The sequence below is a fragment of the Mercenaria mercenaria genome, chromosome 17 (genome assembly GCF_021730395.1).
Source record: "Mercenaria mercenaria strain notata chromosome 17, MADL_Memer_1, whole genome shotgun sequence".
In the NCBI taxonomy this organism is placed as follows: domain Eukaryota; kingdom Metazoa; phylum Mollusca; class Bivalvia; order Venerida; family Veneridae; genus Mercenaria; species Mercenaria mercenaria.
Genome location: NC_069377.1, coordinates 2,532,264 through 2,557,462, shown reverse-complemented (window position 1 = coordinate 2,557,462; position 25,199 = coordinate 2,532,264). Strand labels below are relative to the sequence as shown.

At 32.9% G+C, this 25,199-nt stretch overlaps 1 protein-coding gene across 3 annotated transcripts in view; it reads left to right on the top strand.

Moving 5' to 3' along the window:
- The window catches only part of LOC123536094 (alpha-2C adrenergic receptor-like), a 187,245-nt gene that overhangs the window by 102,670 nt on the left and 59,376 nt on the right, over positions 1-25,199 (top strand). Inside the window, exon 1 of one of the 3 annotated variants that reach the window (XM_053528767.1) lies at positions 613-754. The exons of the other annotated variants lie outside the window; for them this stretch is intronic. The gene's annotated coding sequence lies outside the window, so the exon portion shown is untranslated. Of the gene's footprint in view, positions 1-612; positions 755-25,199 lie in introns of those variants that run through there. 3 annotated transcript variants of the gene reach the window in all.

The window sequence follows — 25,199 nt, the reverse complement described above, 5'->3', positions numbered from 1 at the left end:
GTTAAAACAGAACATAAATGATAGGAGTTTTTTTCCATAAAAAAAAATTTAGTTTTCGATATCATGATTCCAGCCTGCACGGATGTACAGGCTGATCTTGGTCTGCACTGGTCGCAAAGGCAGAATCACTTGCCGCCAGCAGGCTAAATGTTAAATCAACTCAAATAGTAATATAACTTGAATTGATCAATATATATTAGTATACATATGTTCGGTAATCGTATGTTACCAAAATCAGAGATGATTACCTTTAATCAGGTTTTGTTTTATATTGAAATACCAAATGTTGATAACTCAGTTGCTTTTTTAAAACAATCATAAAGATATTCATTTATGGGAAATATATGCATACATTTGCATGTATATTTTAATGTTTTTATACTTGAAGCGATCTTTTGAGAAAAGAGTTCTATCTGTACAAATCAAGTCAAATAACTAAAAATCAAATTCCAGTATAGAAACGAAGGATTAGAAGGATTAATTTAAAACGATACACAATGATACAACAATATATAGAACGGAAATGATAACTTGCGTTAAATGTCAGTCAATAACTTTATCCTAAGCGCTGACACTAGTATTAAAATCATTCTAAGTGGCCTGAGATATAATAATACCTTTTCTGTTTAACTTTTGTCTCCTTTAGAAATAATGTAAATATTAACATATGAAATAAGACTGTTATCTGTGTAGTATTGTCTTTATAAAATCTGGATTGTCTTGGATCTGAATGTGTTCGGAGGTCACATGCAAGGTTTGTCTCTTTTTATTTCATTCTTATAATATTGTACGTATTTACGTTTATTACAAAATTCCTGCAAGGAAAAAGATTGACAGTTTGATTTCTTTTTTAGTTAACATGTTTATTTTTTGCACGTAAAAATGATTCCGTTATTAGAATGATAGCTGAAACTTATAGTTCCATACATTCTTTTATATGTACAAATTCTATGTAAATGTGACTTAAGTAAAAGTTGTATAAATTGTGGACAGTAAGAAACAATTACTCTAAAATGTCAAATATAAATACATTGATTTATTTATTTGAATGTGAAACTATACCAACAATTTCTCTTTAATAGAAATACTTTAAAATACTTTTGTAAGAATACTATGTAATGAACAGCACAAAAGTACTTTGTATTAGAACGATATTCGTGTATGGGAAAAATATGCACATTTGCATATATTTCCATAATGTAAGCTTCCAATGAGGTATTTTTCCCAGCATTAAATGCACTTAATGTATTATATGAGCCGCGCCGTGAGAAAACCAACATAATGCGTTTGCGACCAGCATGGATCCAGCAGCCTGCGCATCCGCGCAGTCTGATCAGGATATATGCTGTTCACTAACAGTTTCTCTAATTGCAATAGGCGTTGAAAGCGAAAAGCATGGATCCTGACCAGACTGTTCGAATGCGCAGGCTGGTCTGGATCCATGCCGGTCGCAAAACCACTATGTTGGTTTTCTCATGGCGCGGCTCATATATGGAAAAATGAGTTGAATTAGAAAAGCACTTCATGTATGTGCTCTATTTGTTAGAATTAAGAAGCAATTCTCTTCTATAAGTTACTAAGTGTGATGTTCGCTGTTTATTCAATTTTTCATATAATGCGTTCACGCCCGTCCAGAGGCTGACGTACACAAATGTTTATTTTGTTGCGATTGTATTTCTTCTATTGACATATTGTATGATTAAAGAGAAGACGCATTTTACATAGGATTCAACTATGAGAAAATTGAAACTATATATGTATAAACGGTATATGTAGCAAGTTATTAATAAAGGTTTGCGTCGTGGTTTTGATTTATTCACTGCTGGCTAAAACAGCACTAAACATGATGTTAGATGTTGGGAAAAACTGTTTGTTTTTTAAAATACACCGAATACTTCCTGACGAATGAACTTTTTATAATTGTATGATTGACATACTGACCGAAGTGAGTGAGTAGTATAATTTAGGTTGGCATAGCGATGAATCAATGAATACATCAGTTAGAAATATCCGAAATAAACATATCATATATAATACAATCTGTAAAAAGATCCTCTGGAAGCAAAGAATGCAACCAAGAAGAATAATAGCAGACTCGGTTTGATTGAGTCTGTTCATGACAGGTAATGAAATGTGCAATACCTGTCACGCCTCCTAACACCGGCTTAAAACGAGAGCTATCTTGATTTATTTCATTCTTAAACATCGATTTTAAGCAAGTACTTATTTATCTGATATCTCTTTTGATGTGCCAATCGATTGGCGGCTGAAACTCTAGGATTATATTTGTCATTTCTGCAATAAAAGCATTTGTTTATTTGTATGCTGTCAAGTTGCGAATCATGTGATGGGATTTTGTAATCGCTAGATAATTTGAATTTCATTGTATCAAAACTGCGGATATTGAAATGTTCAACTGGTGAAAATGTGTAAGATTGATAAAATGTGAGGCTTTTATTAAGTTAACATCTACATGTTTGTAGATAAAACAGGCTTAATTTTGAGAATGTTTTCTAGAGTTTTAGCGCCCTCCTGATTCTTAAATGTTGCCCAGAGAGAAACCTGTATTTCCTCATGGCATTAAGCTGAAACAAATCGCTATAAAACCAATGCTTTGTACATATGTGTTCACTAAAATGCCATCTGCACTATAATATCAACATTTGTAAGTAGTTCATTGACCCTTGATACCATGTTTATTTACTCAATAATGCAGATGACATGTTTCCAATTTGTAATTATTTGGTACTTAATACTTTTTTGAACAATTTACTGAATCACGGAATCGTAGTTGCATGAGATTTATATGTTTTAATGCTTTATAGTCTACATAGACCTTCTTACTTTAGCTCATCTGATGTTTTGATAAAAAAAAATGACGAGTTTTTGTCATCACTTGATTGGCGTCGGCGTCGGCGTCAGCGTTGCCTGGTTAAGTTTTATGTTTAGGTCAGCTTTTCTCCTAAACTGTCAACACTTGTTCACCACCAATAGCTGATTCTGTACAGCAAGAAACATAACTCCATTCTGCTTTTTGCAAGAATTATGTTCCCTTTTGGACTTAGAAAAAATCAGATTTCTTTTCTAAGTTTTGTGTTTAGGTCACATTTTCTCCTTAACGGTCAAAGCTATTGCTTAAAAACATGGAGCAGTTATTTGCCATCATGACTTGACTCTGCACAGCAAGTACTGTAATTCTACATTGCTTTTTACAAGAACTATGACCCCTTTTACACTTAGAAAATCTATTATACAGAGACAAAAAAAAATCAGATTAGCGTTTGCACCTGCAAGGCGGTGCTCTTGTTACAATTACGTCCGGTGCTTTAAAGATCAAGAAAGCCTATAGAATACCTACAGTCTAAGTAGTATAGATCTGAACAAAATAATTCACTTCATGAGCTAAAATTAAATGTATACAATAATCTCGTAATAATTGTCTTTCAGTGTTGTTATATTTTCTGGTCCCTTAAGGATCATGGAGTCCTGTTAATATATAGAATTCCGCTTAAGCTGGTGGTAAGGGGGCTTTTGAGGTGGTGCACTTTCCATTACCTCTCATAAAAAGACCCAGTAAAACTGAGTCTGCTATTAGTTTGCTTGGTTGCATTCTATGCTTCCAAAAGATTATTTAACAGATTTGGCTGTGACTAAATGCAGAGTTGGTGCGCCTGTGATATATTACAGACTCCGGTATATACCGGATTAACTTAATTTGAACAAAAATATCTTAAATGTATATATTTTGTTACCATGGTGATACTAACTAACCCTAACCTTTAGTCAGTATATTATGCATACTATACACTAAATGCGTGCAGACATGCAAATAAATGAGTAATTTTGCGTGCGCTCCAATTGATAATTATTCCGCGCATGCGCATAAACGGCTGCTACAAACTCTGCTATGAGAAACATTCAACAGATTTTAATTCACATACATTGCGCCGCTCTTACGTCATTGATTTGCTATATTAATACATCATATTATTTATTATGATGCAAGGGCAATGAGGAATTTCAATTAACAACGTCTACCTCTCTGTTACTGTTAATTGTTCCTTGATGCCTGCATTTACTTTCAGGTGATTTTGGTGTAACGAAATGAGTTTTTCCCTTTTTTATGTAATCTTTGTTTGCGTTCAGATTTGTGCTTTTTATATTATAATTTTTATCAAGGTGAACCTATGCGAATTTCAAAAATACATCAGAACTGTGGCGTAAGCTGTAAATTGCCCTTTTACAGGCGCCCTGTGGTAAGTCGACACTTACGTCACACAGTCTTTTCACAGATATTGACAATGATATATAAAACTATAAAAAGATATTCGACTGTTTTAGTCTTTTTCAGAAATGAGAAGTGACGTAAATGCGCGTTAAATTGTTCCACTTTTGTCACATAGGATGGTTCAGTATTAATCTTTTATTTCTTCCTGTCAGTGTTAGTCTACTTTTAGATTTGCTGCCATTAAACAGCGCCTGATTTATGTCCATTAATGACCAGCCAGCGAAACTCTTATTTCTTACGGATGTATATCAATTTAAAATCTTATGTTTCTAAGACTACAAGGTGAATTATATTAACGATAGCTTTAAGACACACAACATACATAGAAGAATGCAGCATTTACTGTCACAGTCAATCGTGTTCTAAATGATTTTATTGGAACAGATATTATATGTTCAAATCGTAAATCTGATTGCCTATTGGACTTTCCTTTTGTATTTACATAGTAACGTGCTTTCAGTCATGATATATTAACACTAAATGTAGGGGAAACAATATAATAACAAAACAACTCGTATTAACTTGACACGAAGAATTTGTTAAAGAACATATTTATAAAACATCCTATACATGGCTAAAATATTCCATCCGGATAGCTAAAAATACAGAGACCACGTTACCATCCACTTAGTGGCCACGACTTTGATATACCTGTTCAGGGGAGAATTCTTTTGAAATAATTGTTTACCAGTAGGACGTCGACAGGTTTGTGCTTAGCATTATACAGCACCAATGATATAATTGAATTCGGGGTTAATTTGCACAGGATCTGACGGGCATCCTATACATTAATCCTGTTAAAATAGTGTTTACTCATAACAAATATTTGTTTGATGATGACAATATAAAATGATATTTCATTTCTAGAATACGGATGTGTTTGTGAAACAATTTCATCTTAGTGATATATGATAGGTGTAAGATCACGTGATAGGTAAAGGACGTGTTTATAAATCGCTCTCAATAAAAATTGGATAAATTTGATTTAAAACACTTTTGGCTAATGTGATTTGGATAATTGTTTTGTAATTGTGTTAAACAATGTGTTTAGCGATACAATGACCAAAAAGAAACATCACAAACGAAAAAAAGGAAGTAGTAGTACTGACGATGAATTGTTCAATTTAAGTAAAGTGTTTAGGTCCGGAGGCCCGGCGGAATCAACAAATGATGTAAACAGTGTAAAAATGTAAACAGTGGCGATCAATGTGAAACATTAGTAACTGCAGTTTTAAATGAAACTAATACAGCGCTTTATGATGAGTCAATTTCTGTTTTTGATAACTCTTTGCATAAATCAATCCCAAACTTAGAAAAGTCATCACCAGTCAAATCAGCGTCACAGATGGCATCCCCTTCAGAGGTCGGAGTAGGGGTCGGGGTCGTAAATACAGCTGTGCTCCCTGCTTCCAACGACATGATTTTAATATATCTTAAGAAAATAGATGGTAGACTTGAAAATGTCGAAATGAAACTTAACAAATTGAATGTACTTGAACAAAAAGTTGATAAATTCGAAAGGGAACTTAAAAGCTTGTGGGTACGAGTGCATGATAATTCTAAAGACTCAAATGAGAAAATCAGTAAAATGGAAGATCGTATGGATCATATTGAATTATCAGGAACTGAAAGCGTGTCAAAGATCCAGCAACTAGCAAAAGACAATGCTAATTTAAAGGACTCATTATTATATGTCCAGTCACAAAGTATGAGGAACAACCTTGTCTTTGGAGGCATTAGTGAATCAGCCAATGAGAAGCCCACCGAAACAGAAGCTACATTGCGGACGTTCATGATAAACAACTTGAAAATTGCTCAAGAGATCGTGGATTATATGAAAATAGAACGAGTCCACAGGATGGGTACAGTCAGGGACGGATCGAGGCATACTGGTCGCAATATAGTGTGCAAATTTACATTTTTTAAAGACCGTGAGCTTGTCCGAAACAAACGTTTCGAACTCAATGGTACAAAATTTTACCTGCACGAGCAATTTTCCCCGGATGTATCTGCCAAGCATCGACGTTTGTTTCCATTGATGAAGAAAGCTAAGGAGGAGGGAAACACCGCATGAATTCCGTACGATACCTTGTATATCAAAGGCAAACCGGCTCGTGCATAGGATTTACGGAGAATGGACCGAAAGTGTTGGTGTGAAACTGTACTGGTCTTACTGATAGAAAATTGAATGATACTGACTTTGTGAATAAAATAAAAGATAATGATATCAATATTTTGTCTGAATCTTGGACTGACAAAGACTCGAATATAGAGCTGAATAATTTTATATGCTATAATTTTTACAGAAAATTCAGGTATAGAAGGACCAAAAGAAATAGTGGGGGTATTGTTTTGTACATACGAAATACTATTAAAGGTGGAATTTCAATTGTAAAAAATCATTATGACACACTTATATGGTTGAAGCTTGATAAAGATTTGTTCGGCTTCCAGTCAGATGTATTTTTGTGTGGATTATATTTATGGTCTGACGATTCTCCGGCTGCAAACTTAATTGATGTAGACTTGTTCAATATACTGGCAGAGGATATTTTTCATTATGAGCAACAAGGTAGTGTATTGCTGGCTGGTGACTGGAACTGTCGTGTAGGTAATAAACCTGATTATGTTGTCTGTGACAGAAACGTTAGTAATATTGACTATGAAGACTACATCCCTGATGCACCACTATGCAGGGCCTCACAAGATTCTTTGTGTAATGTACGAGGGATCAGAATGCTTGATCTATGCAAATGAACAAATATGCGTATAGCTAACGCTTTATTAGGCTCGGATTATGATTGCGGGTCATATACTTATTATAGTCGTCAATCAAATAGTACAATCGATTATCTTTTGCTGAAAGAAAATGATTTTAAAGTAGTGAGATTTTCCAAATTGGCCAATTTAGTATGTTTAGTGACCACGCTCCGTTACTATTCGCAATAAATGCATGTAATCCGATTTGTCAAAGTTGTGATGAAAGTTCACATACATATTACAGATGGAAGCCAGAGCATACTGATTTATTCAAAAGGGGCATTATTTGGAAATTATCAGATTTTAATACCGTTATCAGCAAATCAGTTTCGTTGGACCAGGATTGTATTGATAATATGATATTGAATTTTTCAGATATCATTTGTGATGTGGCCGCTCCGTTGTTTAAGCATACTTATAGCAATAAACGCAAGTTAAATACAGATAATAAGTGGTTCAATGCTGCATGTATAAATGCGAAAAATGCGTATAAGCAAGCATTACATAGATTTAATCGTGATAAATCATTCGAAAATAGAACTATTTTATGTGACCTTAAAAATATGTATAAAAATATTGTGCGCAAAACAAAGCGCTCTTACATACGGAAACAGTCTCAGGAGCTGATAAATCTACGTAAATCAAAACCTAGGGATTTCTGGAAACATTTCAAAAGGAACAGGTCAACAATTAGGGATGATATTCCATTGGATGATTTCAAAAAGTACTTCTCAGATATGTTTAATGACATACGAACCACAGTTATTAATGATGTAGAATCTTTTAATGAGGAGAGTAATCTAAATATTGATAACCCAACATTTGAAGAATTAAATGTACCAATAACACCAATAGAAGTAAGGAAAGCAATTAAAAGTTTAAACGGAAACAAAGCTTCCTGTCCTAGTGATAACCTATTAAATGAATATTTTATTGAATCTTTGGATATCCTTGTTGGTCATATTACCGATATGTTTAATAAAGTATTTGATGCTGGTTATTTTCCTGACTTATGGTCTCAAGGTTTTATAGTGCCTTTACATAAGAAAGGTGACAGTAACGATCCAAATAATTATAGGGGAATAACTTTACTGAGCAATTTAGGTAAAATTTATACAAGTATTTTGACATCTAGAGTAGATAAATGGTTTGAAGAAAACAATTTTTTGTCAGACGCACAGTTTGGTTTTCGTAAAGGCTGTAGTACGATAGATGCCATTTTCGTCTTACATAATCTAGTTAATGATATATTGTCTAGAAACTTAAGATTATATAGTGCCTTTGTGGACCTGAAAAAGGCCTTTGATTCAGTCTATAGAAATGAAATGCATTATGGTTTAAGTTATTCAATATGGGTCTAGATGGTAAAATACTTAGATCTTTTAAAGCTATGTATTCTGTGGTTAAATCATGTGTCAAACATTGTAATGCACTTTCTGATTTTTTTGATATATCGATAGGTTTAAGACAAGGGCAAAATAATTCCCCGGCATTTTTTGCTTTATTTGTAGAAGATCTTTAATTATTTTTACATGGTAAGCAAGACAGCGGACTTTCATTGTATGATTTGAGTATAATTCTTCTATTATTTGCTGATGACATGGTCATAGTTGGTAAAATTCACTCAACAAGACTTACAAAACAGTCTAAATAATTTACATGAATATTGCTGTTACTGGGGACTTGAAGTTAATACTTCTAAAACAAAAGTTGTTGTATTTCGAAAGAGGGGACCCATCAAACTATATGAGAAGTGATATTATGATAATGAACCATTAGAAGTTGTAAATGATTTTAATTATTTAGGGGTTGTCTTTAACTATACCGGTTCATTTGTTCTCAATAATCAGTGTATCGTTGGCAAATCCTTAAAGGCAATGAATGTTTTAATGAATAATATTAACAAATATGATATAAATCCATTTATATCGCTTCAACTGTTTGACTCGTTTGTAGGTTCTATTTTAAAATATGCATGTCCGGTATGGGGTTTCTCAAAGTCTAAAGATCTTGAAAGAGTTCACCGTAAATTTTGTAAAAACCTACTTGGCGTGAAACAAAGTGCATGTAACGCTGCAACCTATGGTGAACTTGGGCGTTATCCCCTGTATATAAATAGATATGTCCATATTATTAAGTATTGGTTTAAGTTATTAAATACAGATAATATCATTTTAAAAGGTATTTACCAAAATGCTTTAGACCAGTGTAATTATAATGGTGTAAAAAATTGGGCATACCATGTGAAATGCCTTCTTAACGAGCATGGTTTCTCTGATGTTTGGAATCTACCAAGTCAGTTTGAAGCCAAAACATTTGTACCCATTTTTAAACAAAGAATTATAGATTGTTTTAAGCAAAAATGGTGTGCCGACATTGCTGCAAATAATGTTTTAAATAGTTTATATTCACATGTTCAAACAAATTTTGGTATTGAAAATTATTTGAATATATTATTATGTAAAATATCACGAAGTTGTTTAACGAAACTCCGTATATCTGCACATAAGTTACGTATAGAGTCTGCCAGGTACAGCTTAGACAGGTTAGAAAGACACGAACGAATTAGTCAGTTATGTGATCTTAATGAGATTGAAGATGAATTTCATTTTGTTCTTAAATGCAGGGTTTATAAAGAACTACGTGCAAAGTTCATTAAACGTTATTTCTATACTCATACAAGTATGTATAAATTCTTAGAATTGCTGCAATCAAGTAATAAATCTATTCTAGTTAATTTGTGTAAATATATAACATTAGCTAATAATAAGAGAAATGAATTATTGCAAGGAATTTAAACTCGTGTCTTGGAAATGCTTGTAAGTTTGTTTGTGTTGACATTAATTATAATATAACATATACTGCCATTCAGTTTATATTACACTACCTATACTTCTTGAATTCGTAAATGCAGATTATTTATTAGCATTAATTTTTGTATACTAGTATAACAAGATTGATATTGTTTCTATTGTGATATCGTCGTAATATTCTTGTGATATACTGATGGTTAAAATCAGATCTGTTCATTCTCTACATATACCGAAAAGTCATTTTGCCTATCACGTGTATTGTATTATATGTATAATTTCATGTTGTATTAACAAGATACATGTATTGTATACGTTAATAAAATATCTGTTCTGTTCTGTTCTGATATATTCTAAACTATTTCTCTTTAGCAGCGTAGAGTTATAGACGCTAAGAGCAATCTAGAAGAAAAACACTTTATATTTTCAGATGGAATTACACTTAATTAGTGTCATAAAATTAAATTGCTATACTGATTCTGTTTCGAAATTGCTCCACACGTATGGTTTAAGAGGTTTAAATAGTTAATAAAACGAATTGACTACTTTAGTGAAGAAACAAAGAAACGTTGTTTTTTTTTGGGCCATTAACCTAAATCATAGGAATCATCCTACGCAAAACTAAAATGTTCAAATGATATTAGAATCACTTGAAGTACACTTTTAACATTTCATTTTTTTATCGAAAAGTATGGTTAGAATAAGAATACAAAATCACAAAGAAATCGGATTATGCAAACGTACAATTTCTTCATTTTAGAACAACAAGTCACAAAGCACCTTTCTACGTTAGTCATTTTAACATTTGTTTTATAAGTAGAACAGTTCTCACTTCAAGATAGCTTGATAAAAAGGTCAAGTGATTTGATGTCAGCGACCTTAACCACTCGGCCACAGAGGCCCCTAACAAGTATATGAGAAATAAGAGGATTTTGGGTAGTCTTATCTTAAGAACGAAAATGTCTCTCCGAAGTCCAATAAATTCCATTTTGACCCTTTAAAACTGTATCTGAAATAATACTTTCACAACATCAAACAAATTGTGAAGTTTTTTTGTTATTGTGGTTTTCTAATATTATTATTTAATTCATAAACAACCTTTGGTTTAAACAATATTCATTTCCAAATATATATTCATAACAACTTTTGAAGCATAATGGTTTCTTATTTTCTGCTATGATAACCTCGATAGAACCGTAATAAGTTATTCTTGGCGTCTAATATGTGATATCAAATATATGATTTTGCTGTTGTGGCGGTAATTCCCATAATCGGCTTAAATTTACATGTGTGTTTGACATTGACGCTGACTATTACCATAAAAATCGGTCATGGATAAATAATATCATGTCGGTTAAAGATGAAATAGAAAAAAGTGGAAAACAACAAGCACCCCAAAATGACTACACAATCTTATGAGGCAGTATTATTTCTAAATAAAGTCCAAGAAAATTGTTCATGTCTTAAAATAGTGTTTTTGATTAGATATATAACTTGTGTTTGCATAGTAACACACCGAACAATATACGGTTGAACATTTTAATGGTAGAATTTAAAGATATAATCGACAACAGAACTGACGGCATTAAGGATGTCTTTATTCCTTGGCATCGATTTTTTTCTATTACACTACAACTATTAGTTTCTCTGGTATCAGTGTGTTTATGTATACATAGATTGCTTTTAAATTAATGTATTTTATTATTTAACAAGACGCAAAAGGTCTGCGAGTTTTATGCGTTCTCTCGACCATTTAGGTAATCACAGTTTGTATAAATATGATAAAACTTCGGGTACTGAAATGGTCAATTAGTAAAGTGGTTTAGATTTAAAAGTTTGCAGCTTTAATGGCTTTATCGTCATTTTCTGAATTGTTTATAGAACATCAGTAGACACAGTTGTGCCGTATACGATGCCAGGAGTGCGATACATAGGTTAAATTTATCATTAAGTAATGATCTATACTGTGTAGATATCTGTTACAAATGCTAAACATACATCAATAAAACATTACTTTAGTATGTTGAGCCTAGAAGCACTGTGCAATTACACCTGAATGCATTAGAATTATTTGTTAATACATTGAAATTAACATTTTTTAATACATTGAAGACACTTTGAAGTAATTCTAACAGTAGGTACAATTTCAAAAGGAAAAGATTTACACGAATGGAGCAAAGAATTTTCACACTTGCAGATTCGTCACAAACTCATTTTCTGTCTTTAATAATTTGCCAGTGGTGTTGATAAAACGAACAAAATCAATAAAATAACAACAGTTTAGACAATCATGGTCTGGACATAAATGAGCTTACTGTGGAATCCAAATTTCGATCCTAGACATCTTAGTCAGTCGATAAAAGAAAATAAAGGGTTGAGCCCTGGACATTTGGAAGCGTATGGTACTTGTCTTGTTGACGTTCTTTATTAGTCTCTAGTTTATAATCTCCCTTCTGATTTAAAAATTTATGTCCGAAATAATAAAATGACCAATTTAATTACATGTATTAAAATGAAAATTGGATATAAATCTCATGACAATCCTTTTGATTTCCTTCGATTTCAAACTTATCTATTTAGTACGTTGCACCCCGATTTCGAAAGGCAAGCCACATTTTGACTAATGAAAAACCTCTGCCTTGAAACCGTTTATCGCCCGAGTCCTTTCCTTCCATATCGGCATCAGGCAGTGCCATACTATCACTACCTTGCGGTTTACAAAATGGCCAAACGGAACGCATCCGCATCTGATTTTAACCTCCCCTTACTGATGCCTCATCCACTATGCTAAGAAGTGCGTTATAACGCTTAAAGAAACCAAGAAATCAGTGACTATATTCGTCAGAAGTCTGTGCGAAAAAAACTTGTCAAACTGTTTTTGATTACCAAATAAGATTATGAAATATTAAATTAGTCTTCAGTTCACACCATAATCATTTTGCAAATAAAATACCTACACTCTTCTGAACGCCAAACTACAGGAACCCAAACTGCGTTCAGTAAATTACACCGATATATTAATGATTATTCATTATTCTTATTCAGACCAATTTTGTATTGGTTATATGCATAAAAAATAACAAAAAGTGAACTGAATTTTGAAATTAAGAAAACACACCATAAATTTGTATTTAATTAAGAAAAAAATTATCTGAACTTAATTGGAACCTATGGTAACCTGCATGGATGTCAGAGATCTTATCACTTCGCTCCATGTCATCGGTTTACTATATAGGCTATTTTATTTAGTATAAATATCTTTGCGATACTATAATCGCGTAAAATAATGAAATGGCGGGATTGAAAAGTGCGTGGTAAATACTGACAATAACTATGTATTAATAATATTGTCACTGGCGATAACACTAATCCACTTGATGTAAAAAATGTAGAAGTAACACTTACTTCAAGTAGCACAACCACTCTAAAATTAAGAAGTCTGTGTATAGAAAAATCTAGTTCTTTTGATAACAGTTGGAGTAAAATTTAATTTATAGTATTGATTTCTCTTATATATTGATTAATGCCAGGGATATTGTAATTGTTAGCACTCTTTTAGATATGATAAAGTTTTGATACAATTTTAGCATTTCAGTGTATTGTTGACGTTTTTTCTAACACATTATTAGCTTTGTATTAAGGTGAAACATGTTTATGATGTAAGTTTAGCTTTATATTTTTATTAAAAGTGTGATAAAAGAGATATACTCCCTGCTTTTTTTTTAAACAAATTCTGCTCGCATACATTTACCTCAGAATGCAGAAAGTAAGCAAAAAACAGTTAGAAATAGTAGTCGAACACATTACATAACATTATACTCATATTACCCCAGACAAATACCACACATATTGCGCAAGGTGTAAATAAATTGCATTTGCGCTAAGCAAACAGTTTTAATATTAGTCGATGCAAGACTACATGTAAATGCGACCATGATTTGTGTTTTGATACGGGATAGGTTCAGATGAATGTATGAAATTTAGTAAAAGTATACAATATTTCGTACAAAAATGTAAAATATGGTACTTTCACCAAATTTCTTGATCAGAGATAGAGCACGTGCAAACCTAGCAACATTAATATGTTGTAGTATATTTTACGTTTTTTTATAAAATTTAAATAAAAGTTCAAAAATCATGACAAACATTTTGTAAATGCATATTATTTACCAAAACAAATTGTTAACAGACAAAAATAGCAAAATGAACAAAATATAGCGGTGGCATATCTGCTGTTTGTATAATAAAATCAAAGTACTTTCGTCTTGTCATACAAATATCGTTTAATAAGACATGCCACTCAGGTCTGCATGCAAACAGGGCGGTCAATCCTATGCTATAAACACATAATGAAAAAGGAGGCTCTTACGATTTGTTTTTAACCGATTTTTCATTGAAAACAATTAGTTTGTGTCTGGAATCTGGTTAATATCGATAAAACCTTCTCACATTTCTAAGATTGGTTGCAGCTGTAATGTTTTTGTACAGTTTTTCTGAATGAACGCATTGGTTTTATATCAAGTTGTCAAAAGTGACTCCTTTGTACATGTTTGATAATATCACTCGATAGTAAAAATCAATCTGGGTTTTTTTCTCCGTATTATAAATAAATGAATGTCAAGAATGTGATGTTCTTGAAACAGAGGCTGTAATAGACTTATTAGATTAAAGAATATAATATGCACACAAGAAACCAAAACAGTAGTACGGCTATACGTTTTCGTCTTGAAAAGCTTCAAGATTCTGGTGCGTAAAATGGGCATAGTATTTTGAAATTAAGGCAATGACTTTGATAATGGCGCTGGAAATTTTCAGTGCATGAATTGCATATTGCAATATAAAATGTCTACAACCTGTCTATCTATGAAACTACTTATATACAACATTTCGTTGTTCCTTTGCAATCCAAATTTACATTGAAATACAAAACACATGATACTTAAGTGTGTTTTAATCTAGTTATTACAAGTGTAAACAATATTCCCAGACAAAGGTACCATGTGCATTATTTGAGACATTAACAACTTCCTGTTTTGTTTTTCGCTGTAATGATTAATTCCTTATCTGTTTGATGTTCAATCGATTCAATTTACAATATTTTAATGACGATAGATGATACGATCATGTCTTGCTGAACATAATCACTTAATTAATCAATTATATATGTAATATTGACGTTTCCACTTAGACATATAAAGCAATACCGGAATATTCGAATTCATAATTATTTCGATTTTGTCTCTACAGACAGGCAGCAAACAGTAAATAGTACTATTTACATAGGTTAAAATTTGCTTCATTCGAATTCATAATTATTTTAATTTTGTCTCTACAGACAGGCAGCAAATAGTAAATAGAACTGTTTTACATAGGTTAAAATTAGCTTCATTCGAATTCATAATTATTTTAATTTTGTCTCTACAGACAGGCAGCAAACAGTAAATAGAACCGTTTTACATAGGTTAAAATTTGCTTCATTCGAATTCATAATTATTTCGGTTTTGTCTCTACAGACAGGCAGCAAACAGTAAATAGTACTGTTTACATAGGTTAAAATTTGCTTCATTCGAATTTATAATTATTTTAATTTTGTCTCTACAGACAGGCAGCAAACAGTAAATAGTACTGTTTACATAGGTTAAAACTTGCTTCATTCGAATTCATAGTTATTTTAATTTTGTCTCTACAGACAGGCAGCAAACAGTAAATAGTACTGTTTACATAGGTTAAAATTTGCTTCATTCGAATTCATAATTATTTTAATTTTGTCTCTACAGACAGACAGCAAACAGTAAATAGTACTGTTTACATAGGTTAAAATTTTCCTTCATTCGAATTCATAATTATTTCGATTTTGTCTCTACAGACAGGCAGCAAACAGTAAATAGTACTGTTTACATAGGTTAAAATTTGCTTCATTCGAATTCATAGTTATTTCGATTTTGTCTCTACAGACAGGCAGCAAACAGTAAATAGTACTGTTTACATAGGTTAAAATTTGCTTCATTCGAATTTATAATTATTTTAATTTTGTCTCTACAGACAGGCAGCAAACAGTAAATAGAACTGTTTACATAGGTTAAAATTTGCTTCATTTGAATTCATAATTATTTTAATTTTGTCTCTACAGACAGACAGCAAATAGCAAATAGAACTGTTTAACATAGGTTAAAATTAGCTTCTTTTCGGTTGAGCAAAAGAAGCATTTATCTTGCCCGTGGCAAATACAAGTACACGAGATGCGTCGAAAATACGGAGGAAAACTGAACGGAATGATTTGATAGCAAGTATCCGAAAGTAATTTACACACTGTGTTAACACTTCGCGCATGGTATTCATTATGACTGATTTCTTATGTAGTTATGTGACTTATTTTGAATGATATCTCAGTGCCTAATACGGGAATTAGTTCAGAAATAATTATATTTAATACATTCCATTTTATTTCGGACGAAGTGCGATAATCATTGTAAAAATATGTGTTTATTTTTGTTTCAAATTAATTCTAAATTTAGTTTCCAAAATGGTATTGATTTTTTTCGAGTGCAGATTCAATTAAGCGAAAATATAGCTCTAGGTTTTCACAATGTCTTATCAGTTTCATTAATCATCAGAAAATTAGTCTAAGGTTGTCGGTTCGCGACGGTGAAAAGTCGCTCAGAACTCAGCTTTTTTTCTGTTTTTTAGGTAATAGAGTATTGCTTAACCAGATGCCACAAAACATAAGGGATGTCTCACATTTCAGCACTTGAACAGACTTAACCAAACGGTGTTTGATATTACTTACATTTGAGCCGTGCCATGAGAAAACCAACATAGTCGGTTTGCGACCAGCATGGATCCAGACCAGCCTGCGCATCCGCGCAGTCTGGTCAGGATCCATGCTGTTCACTTTTAAAACCTATTGCAATTAGAGAAACCTTTAGCGAACAGCATGGATCCTGACCAGACTGCGCGGATGCGCAGGCTGTTCTGGATCCATGCTGGCCGCAAACCCACTATGTTGATTTTCTCATGGCGCAGCTCATTTATCCAAAGGATCTTCTTACAGTTGCCATGGTTGCGAACTTGAATTACGCTTTATGGAGAAAATGTGTATGCCGCGGTAACCTCAGTAGCAGAGTATCGCGGCTCTAGGTTCGATTTTCAGTCTGTTGGTCAGTTCAGTACAAGTTATTTAGGTCTGCCTTTAAAACAAAAGAAGAGTTATTGCAGAGCTTAGTAAAATGAAACTAAAATATCTCCATTGAACGTAAACTATGTCTCTGAATTTCCAGGAATTGATGTAAAAATGCTTAGGAACAACCATGACATGCTTTGATCAATATAATGGCGTATTTGCAATGGTAAATTTGCAAATATTACCATTTTACTCCTGAGACGCTTCATGTTCCGCTTTAAGTTACACATTCCTGAATGTTAATCAGAGATTTCCGTCAATTATGAGAAATAAACAATGTGTGTTTTGTAGCCATTAATGGTTGTCTGAAAGATTTATTTCCGACAAAGTTACGCTGTCCAGACAAATTATCATTGTTTTGCTGAAGTAATTTTGTTTTCTCTTTCATAATATTTATGTCGGCGACCTCTGTGGTAGAGTGGTTAAGGCCGCTAACTTCAAATCACTTGCCTCAATAGTCTCGTATTGGGTGTAGAACTCTTTATGTGAGGAATTTGATCAGATGGCTAATGGAAAATAACGAGTCGACCCTGATGCCTGACCGTGCCTGAAACACTTCCTAGAGGGACACTACCTCCACCATCACATCAACGATTGGAATTGCTGTCGTATGAACTTAAAAATTAAGATAAGCTTAATACATTTGTACATCCTGTAATAACTTAACCCTTAGCCTGCTATATTTCTATAATGGACTGGTCCATCTTCCAATTTGGGCAGTACCATTTATCATTTGAAGGGGTGTTTACTAAAAATTTACTGACTGAACAGCGAACAGTGCAGACCATGATCAGACTGCACGGATGTGCAGGCTGATCTTGGTCTGCACTGGTCGCAAAGGCAGAATCATCTGCCGCCAGTAGGCTAAGGGATAAAAAAATGAAAGTCAAAAACTGGCAAGCAATATTTGAATGTACCATGTATACTATTTAGCATGTAATTGCTTACTAAACGAACATGTAATATGAGATACAACATGAGTGTCATTCATATATACTTGAAACATGATCTGGCAATGGTCATCTTGTTAATAAGTTGAATGGATTAAATTTTGACGATGTGAATATTTGTAAATATGTTTTGATTTATTCACAGGTGTGCCGAAACAGTGTGTTTTACAAATAAAAAGAAATAAGACAAACAAAATAAAAACTTGCCAAAAAAACAACAAATGCCGATTTTTCTACAAAAAAATGTACAGTTGATATGAATTTCTATTTAAAAATGTATACTTATATGCCTAAAGCTTGATATTTAAAAGCCATTTAGATAGATTTTTTTAAATATAAAAGAAATTCAGTATGAACCTACTTTCCTTCAAAGTTGAGACGATACTTTTTTAATAATAAGAAGGGAATTACTTTGTTATTTTTCGTCTGTTTCAGCATTATGTAATGCACTCATTTCAATTTTATTTCAATTTATGTTCAGTTAAATTGTATTCAAGGAATTGATGATCGACTCCTTCTCTAACGGATACAATATCTCTGTCTCGAACAGCATTGTTAAAAATAATTGAGTATTTTCTATATTTAAAGGCGGAAAAAATACATATTAACTAAAATGAAATGAAGAAATTCGACTGGAGGAAACAAATAACTCAACGTGACATAATGATCTATCAAAGATCTATTTAAAAATGGAAATAAAATAGCTTTAGGAATTGACTCCAGGAACATTTTACTTGTTCAAGCCAAATATGTATTGATATAGCATGAGGTCAAGTCTTTCGATGATTTTGCTTTCATAAATGCAAACAAAGTATTTATTTTGTAGCAAGTTTTAGATTAAATGAGCTATCTTTATGTCATCTTTTACTTTTAATCAAGACAAGAAAATGATTTATTTGATATTAGCATTTGGCTCAAGGTCGTTACATATTCTTTCTCATACAAATCGTGGTTTTTACAAAAACGGCTGTATTATAGAAAGATTTGTTGGTGCAGTTTTGATTTAAAACTGCGCCACAAAGTAAATGTATTCTTTTGTATTTTCATTGTAATTATACACGGTTTGCATGAAAAAAAAATTGAGAAATAACAAGTATCAAGTTACAAATTGACAGTGACACATATAAGGCCAAGAAGACGTGTTTATGTCGAATTATATTATCAAATCAATGTAGTAGTATGCAGAGTACTTGATGTATTAGCTGAGTTTAGACCACACTTTGTTATAGTTAATATTCTGTGTTTTAAAAACTATACTGAATAGAGAATGACAGAATAAGTTTGCAGATGAAATTGTGAATACATATTAACTTAGAGAGGGTCTGAATTGTCCACCTGTCATCTTGTAGAATAGCTGATTTATACCAGTATTATCGGAATGATTTGCACGAAATTCTTGTGGGAGGAAAAAGTAGTTTACTAGGTTGTGGCGGGTCTTTAAAGATAAATTACTTGCCATTCATTTGAATTCGTTGGTACTTAGCTTCCCGATTGTGAGAAACAAAGAAAGTCACATCCATTGGAATGTTAGGAAACGACCTTTTCAATAGAGTACATGTACATATAAACAAGAGATTTCTATGCACTACTTTGAATGTTACATCAATCTAACTTTGTATCTTATAGTTTAATACATATGAGCCGTGCCATGGGAAAACCAACATAGTGGCTTTGCGAACAGCATGGATCCAGACCAGCCTGCGCATCCCCGCAGTCTGGTCAGGATCCATGCTGTTCGCTTACGGTTTCTCTAATTGCAGTAGGCTTTAAAAGCGAACAGCATGGATCTAGACCAGACTGCGCGGATGCGCAGGCTGGTCTGGATCCATGCTGGTCGCAAACCCACTACGTTGGTTTTCTCATGGCACGGCTCAATTATGATTGGTTGCGTTTTGTTCAAAGCTTTTGTAAGAACAGTTCTCAGCTAACATAACAACCATGTGTGTTATTTTGCAATGAGCACTGATACTGTACTAACATAATTGTATTGTATGAGATGCCAGATAAAGACGTAATATTTGTAAAACACACAAAAACGTTTCCGATCTATTCTGAAGTCGGTGAATTTTCAAAAATATATAAACAAGTAAAGAAGTCTTTCGGGAGTAGAAGGCGGCATTGGATCCCAGAGGAAAACATATGTATTCTGTTTCTCATGGCACGGCTCATATGTAAAGTGAGACTGTTGACACTGATTTGTTTGAATATCTTTTTGTTAAATCCTGAATTACGGCAGTAACACTTAGCTGACATGTAACTGAATATAGTGTTGGGTGTGTTACTTCCAATTTGAACTGAAGTATTCTCCTGTGGCGGAATAAAAATGTACGATCAGATTGTTCTCCCTTTTTTTCAGAATTAAACTAAACCATAGCCAAAGTTTAAGTGATAGTTTCTATTAGAATACAAAATAAACTAAGCAATAACTTGAAATTTTAGAAATTCTAATTGTTTAAAAAAGGAAATGTAGGCGTTCTATTATAAAAAATTTAAAATACCGAATCGAATTTCAAGACTGTTCCAATATTGATGTTGTTAACAGTCAAGTATGGAGGATTGAATTGTAAAATTAAATTCAATTGTATACCTCTGGTGACGTACAATTGTGAATTTAGAATAACATTTTTTATCCTTTGCCATACGTTTCCGTTTACTGCATTACAATTATGAATCTAGAATGATCAGAGACACCCACGAATCCTTTGAAATGAAATAGGGCGTTTTGTACCAAGTAAAAGGTTTATGAATAATATGTATCCTAAAAACCTAAAAAGTGCAATGTTAACAGTTAAAAGGTAAATTGATTTATGTTGATTTATGTGATGTGAACGTTTTACTTAAGGAATAATTTATAGCAAAAGAGTGTTTTAACGCTATTTCTGCAGGATGGGCGGTTATACGTCGGGCTCAATAATTAGTTTTCACGATGGCGCAGCGCGAGTGAAATTATTTGTGTATAAATAGTGTTAAAACACGTTTTTCTTTAAATTATTTCGATTCTAATATGCCCTTAATCTAAACCAGTAGATAAAATATAGTAGGCTAAGCGCTCCTTCTTGGTCGCAACAAAAACATTGTCGTCACCGCACGTTAACGTGACGTCATTCTAGCGTAAGAGTGTTTTAACAGAGAAAAGCATATTAGAATTTCTGTTACAGCATACAATAGCATCTATAAATCGTTTATTATAGTTGTACAGACTCAAGGGAAAAACGTATAAAATAAAATAAATGTATTTACGAGATTATTTAACAGCATTTGCAAATTCTTTTATCAAGTCTTCATCATTAGTATTTTCATGCCCCCACCCCACTCTTTTAATTGATCACCGTCCATTAGTCCGGCCGTCCCCTCGTTTTCCGATCGATAACTGAAGAACGCCTTAGCGCAGGAACCTCAAACAGGCAGGCGTGTTGTTACTGTTCGATGACATCTATTAATTTTGAGGGAAGTTGCTCAAAGCTTTGAGCTTAAAATCTTGTCGATAACTGAAGAACGCGTTTATCGTACAGTCGTCAAATCTGATAAGACGATTGTGTGGGTTCTGCAGATGACCTATTGTTTAGAGGTTTAGTAGGGCAAAGATAACAATGACCTTGAGATGAAAGACAGTTTACGATTGATAATAGAAGAATTCTTAAGCGTACAGTCGTCAACGTTCATAGGATGATTGTCTATGGTCAAAAGATCAAAAGATTGTCCTTGTCATATAGTTGACGGGTTGAAGGGGGCGGGGGTGAGGTGAGGGGGGGGGGAGTAGTAGGTCAAAGGCCCTATCACAATTACCTTTAGCTGAAAACTAATTTCCAATAAATAACTGAAGAAAACTTCGGCATATAGTCGTCAAACTTCACAAAGTGTCAATAAATGACCCTTGTTGATTTGACGAACAGGTCAAAGTCAAGGTCACGGTGATCTTGAATCTGAAAACAGTTCCCATTCAATAACTGAAAAATGATTAAGCTAACAGAAGACAAACTTTAAAGGATGATTGCCTGTGACGATCATTGTTTGTGTTTGGGGTCGGTTGGTCAAAGGGCAAGGCCTAAATGATCTCAGCACTATAAATGGTATAAATCTTCAAGGGGCATTAGCTTTTCACAAACGGCTATTGTTTTTGAAATCCTGTTATAACACATTCATAGTCTGAACAAATTGCTACTAAAATGTCAGTTTAACACTTATCCTGCTAGATATCTGTAATGACCTGGTCTATCTTTCAATTTGGACAGTACCATTAACTCTTACGAGGGGTGATTATCAAACTGATACTGAACAGCGAACAATGCAGATCTTGATCAGTCTGTTTGGATGTGCAGGTTGATCAAGATCTGCATTGGTCGCAAAAGCAGAATCACTTGCCGCCAGCAGGTCAAAGGTTAAGCTTTCGGTCAATACAACATATAGCTTCATTCATTCATTCATTAAATCATTCAATCATCCATTTTTTCATTCATTTATTCATTCAAACCCAGTCTGTCCAACTAATTCTTTTATCTAATGCAATGGCGAAATGAAGAAAACATTTGTACTAATCATTTTCATTGCTAGTTTATGACAGAAGTACTAACAAAGCACTTTACTACTTATTCCTAACAAGACACCTAAATGTCCGTTTAGTTCTTCATTAGCGGCTCTGTATAAAGCATTTTCATTAGCTATAATGATAAACATCTTTCTTGTGTTTCTTTTTATTTTCAAGGTAAACCAAATCATTAATTGTATTCTTTATACTCGTATCACTGACTTTATCTTTCCATCTAAAAGTAGTTAATTTGATAAAAACAACAACACGAATTTAAGACGCTGGTGGGTCAGACTGTTGCCAGTTGTCTTGTATTCTTGAATTGTAGAATAAGGAAATGCATGTCAGACATCAATTATTGCCTTTTTTAATTGACATTTTCCGCGTTCTACAATCTGATTAAGATCTCGATCTTCTCGTACACGAAGATCGATTCTCATGCGTAGCGTTATTGAGGAGATCATTTTAATCAGATTGTCGCGTTCTACAAACCACATTTAACACGCACTAATATATATCATCTATGTATTCGTAATTTAATTCATGTCAGTTAAAATAAATATTTCCTTGTAGACAACTCATAAATGAGTATTTAAATGGACGGATATCTTTCGTCATGAAACATCTTTATGGATGAAGGTTCAGTAATTTATTTGTTTAAGAAGCCATTAGTATTCTACGATTGAAAATAGTCAATAGTGTAGTGAGGAACCTCTCGTTTATCTTTGCAAAAACGGAAACAACTAAGAACCTTTTGTAAATCCTATTTTACGGTTGTTGTTACTTTGTAGTCCGGGATAATTCCGCTCAGTTGTGTATGGCTGTATTTTCGAAAATATTTACTGAGATAACAATTTTTGGCTGGAGAATTAAGGCAAGACAATAAAAACTAGATTATGATGAGAACATAAATTATTTTTAAAAGGTCGGGGTTTGGAAAGTAATGTGCTTTCTGAAGTATCTTTCGGCGACGCCGTCTAAATTCGTTTTCGTTACATATGCCACGTGACTTCAGTTTGCAAATCAAACTGCTTGATAACGCATTATAGATAATTTATCAAAATGGAAGATTTATGCAACACTCCGCCTGATTGGACGAGAGTGTCAATTTCTTTCACTCTGTTGATTGTGCTACGCTGAGATAACTTTGGCTCAGTATATTTAGCAAGAATATTGATATATCTCAAAATCATAAGTAAGTTTAATAAATATGATAAAAACCTGTTCAAATACCAACATATATCAAATTAAAGAGAGCTGAATACGGTCGCGTATCACATGAAAAAGGGTGTGATAAAAGTCTTTTATGTAGAGAAGTGCTTTTTAAAAGAGTTTCCTTGTTACAGTTGTCGTCTGTATATGAAAAGGTTTCTTGCTTTTGTGACTTATTCAGATTGCATATTAAAATGAGTACTTGTTTGCTTTGATATATTTGTTATAAATTAATTAACTGATTTATTATATATGAGTATTTTTCTTTTGTATGGTATGAACTCGGTTGAAATCTGTTTCATTATATATATGCTATATAATGACTGAATCTCATTACACTGAAATGAAGGTACGCTGCATACAGTTTATCTATGTGATATGACTACGGTCAAACTTTGCTTATGAAATAGAAATATTGAAATAATTACAATTGTATGTTTTGCTTGACCTTCACTTTTTTATAGGTGTGACGTCATTGTCCAAAGATTCATAGATAGCGAATATGCATTTGTTAAAGCGGGATCAGTTGGCCTATTTTAGAAATAAATAAAAATAATAAATAAAAAAATCCTTTAATTGATTTTTTTTTCATGTATTCTAATCAAACTTGATTTGTAGCATCTTTATTAGGCCCGCAGCCAACTTTGTTCAGCTGTGATATTTGACCCCTTTTAGAGCTAAAACTAGAAATGCCTTTATACAGCGTCTCATGAACAGCTTGGTGGATCTTTGTCATAATTGGTCTGGAGCATCATTATAAGGTCCTCTTCCAAATTTATTTATATAGGAACTTGGGCCCTATTAGGGACCACTATAGCTAAAAGTAGATATGCCTTTCTTCGCATTAATGGATTTTTATCAAACTCGATGTGTAACAAAATCGTAAGGTCTTCTGCTATTTTGTTACAAATGGGGATAGGTACCAATTTAGCTAAAAATATAAACACGTTTAATGACCTCTTCTCATGAACCGCTTCATGAATCTTCATCAAACTACTGCTGTAATTATTCGTCTAAGGATAAACGAAACAAAATTGCAACCCTACAAAACCTTTGCGGAAAATTAAAAGAGAACCATTTAAATTGTTAAAATGCGGTGTTTAATTTGCAATTTGAAAAATGTTAGATGAAAGATGAATGTTAGATGAAAAATTCATAAACTTCTTTCCTGATAACAATTCGCCGACCATCATTTTTAAAGATATTTCTTGTTTGAAGTATTTAAGACAACAGCGTACTTAAAAATGGTATCTCCCTCTTTTTCTCCTAGTTTTCTGAGTTCCACTGATCTGCATTTAATGTATTTCAATGAGCGATATCATCTGAGAATGCAATGGTACTTTTGAAAAATAATAAAAACAATGGAATCCTATATGCCCATGCAAGTGTTTAATCATGGAGAAAATTACGTTTTCATAATTTTAAAAAAGGATACAATCTTGCAGCAGTTTTTCCCTGATAATGGGATACTTCG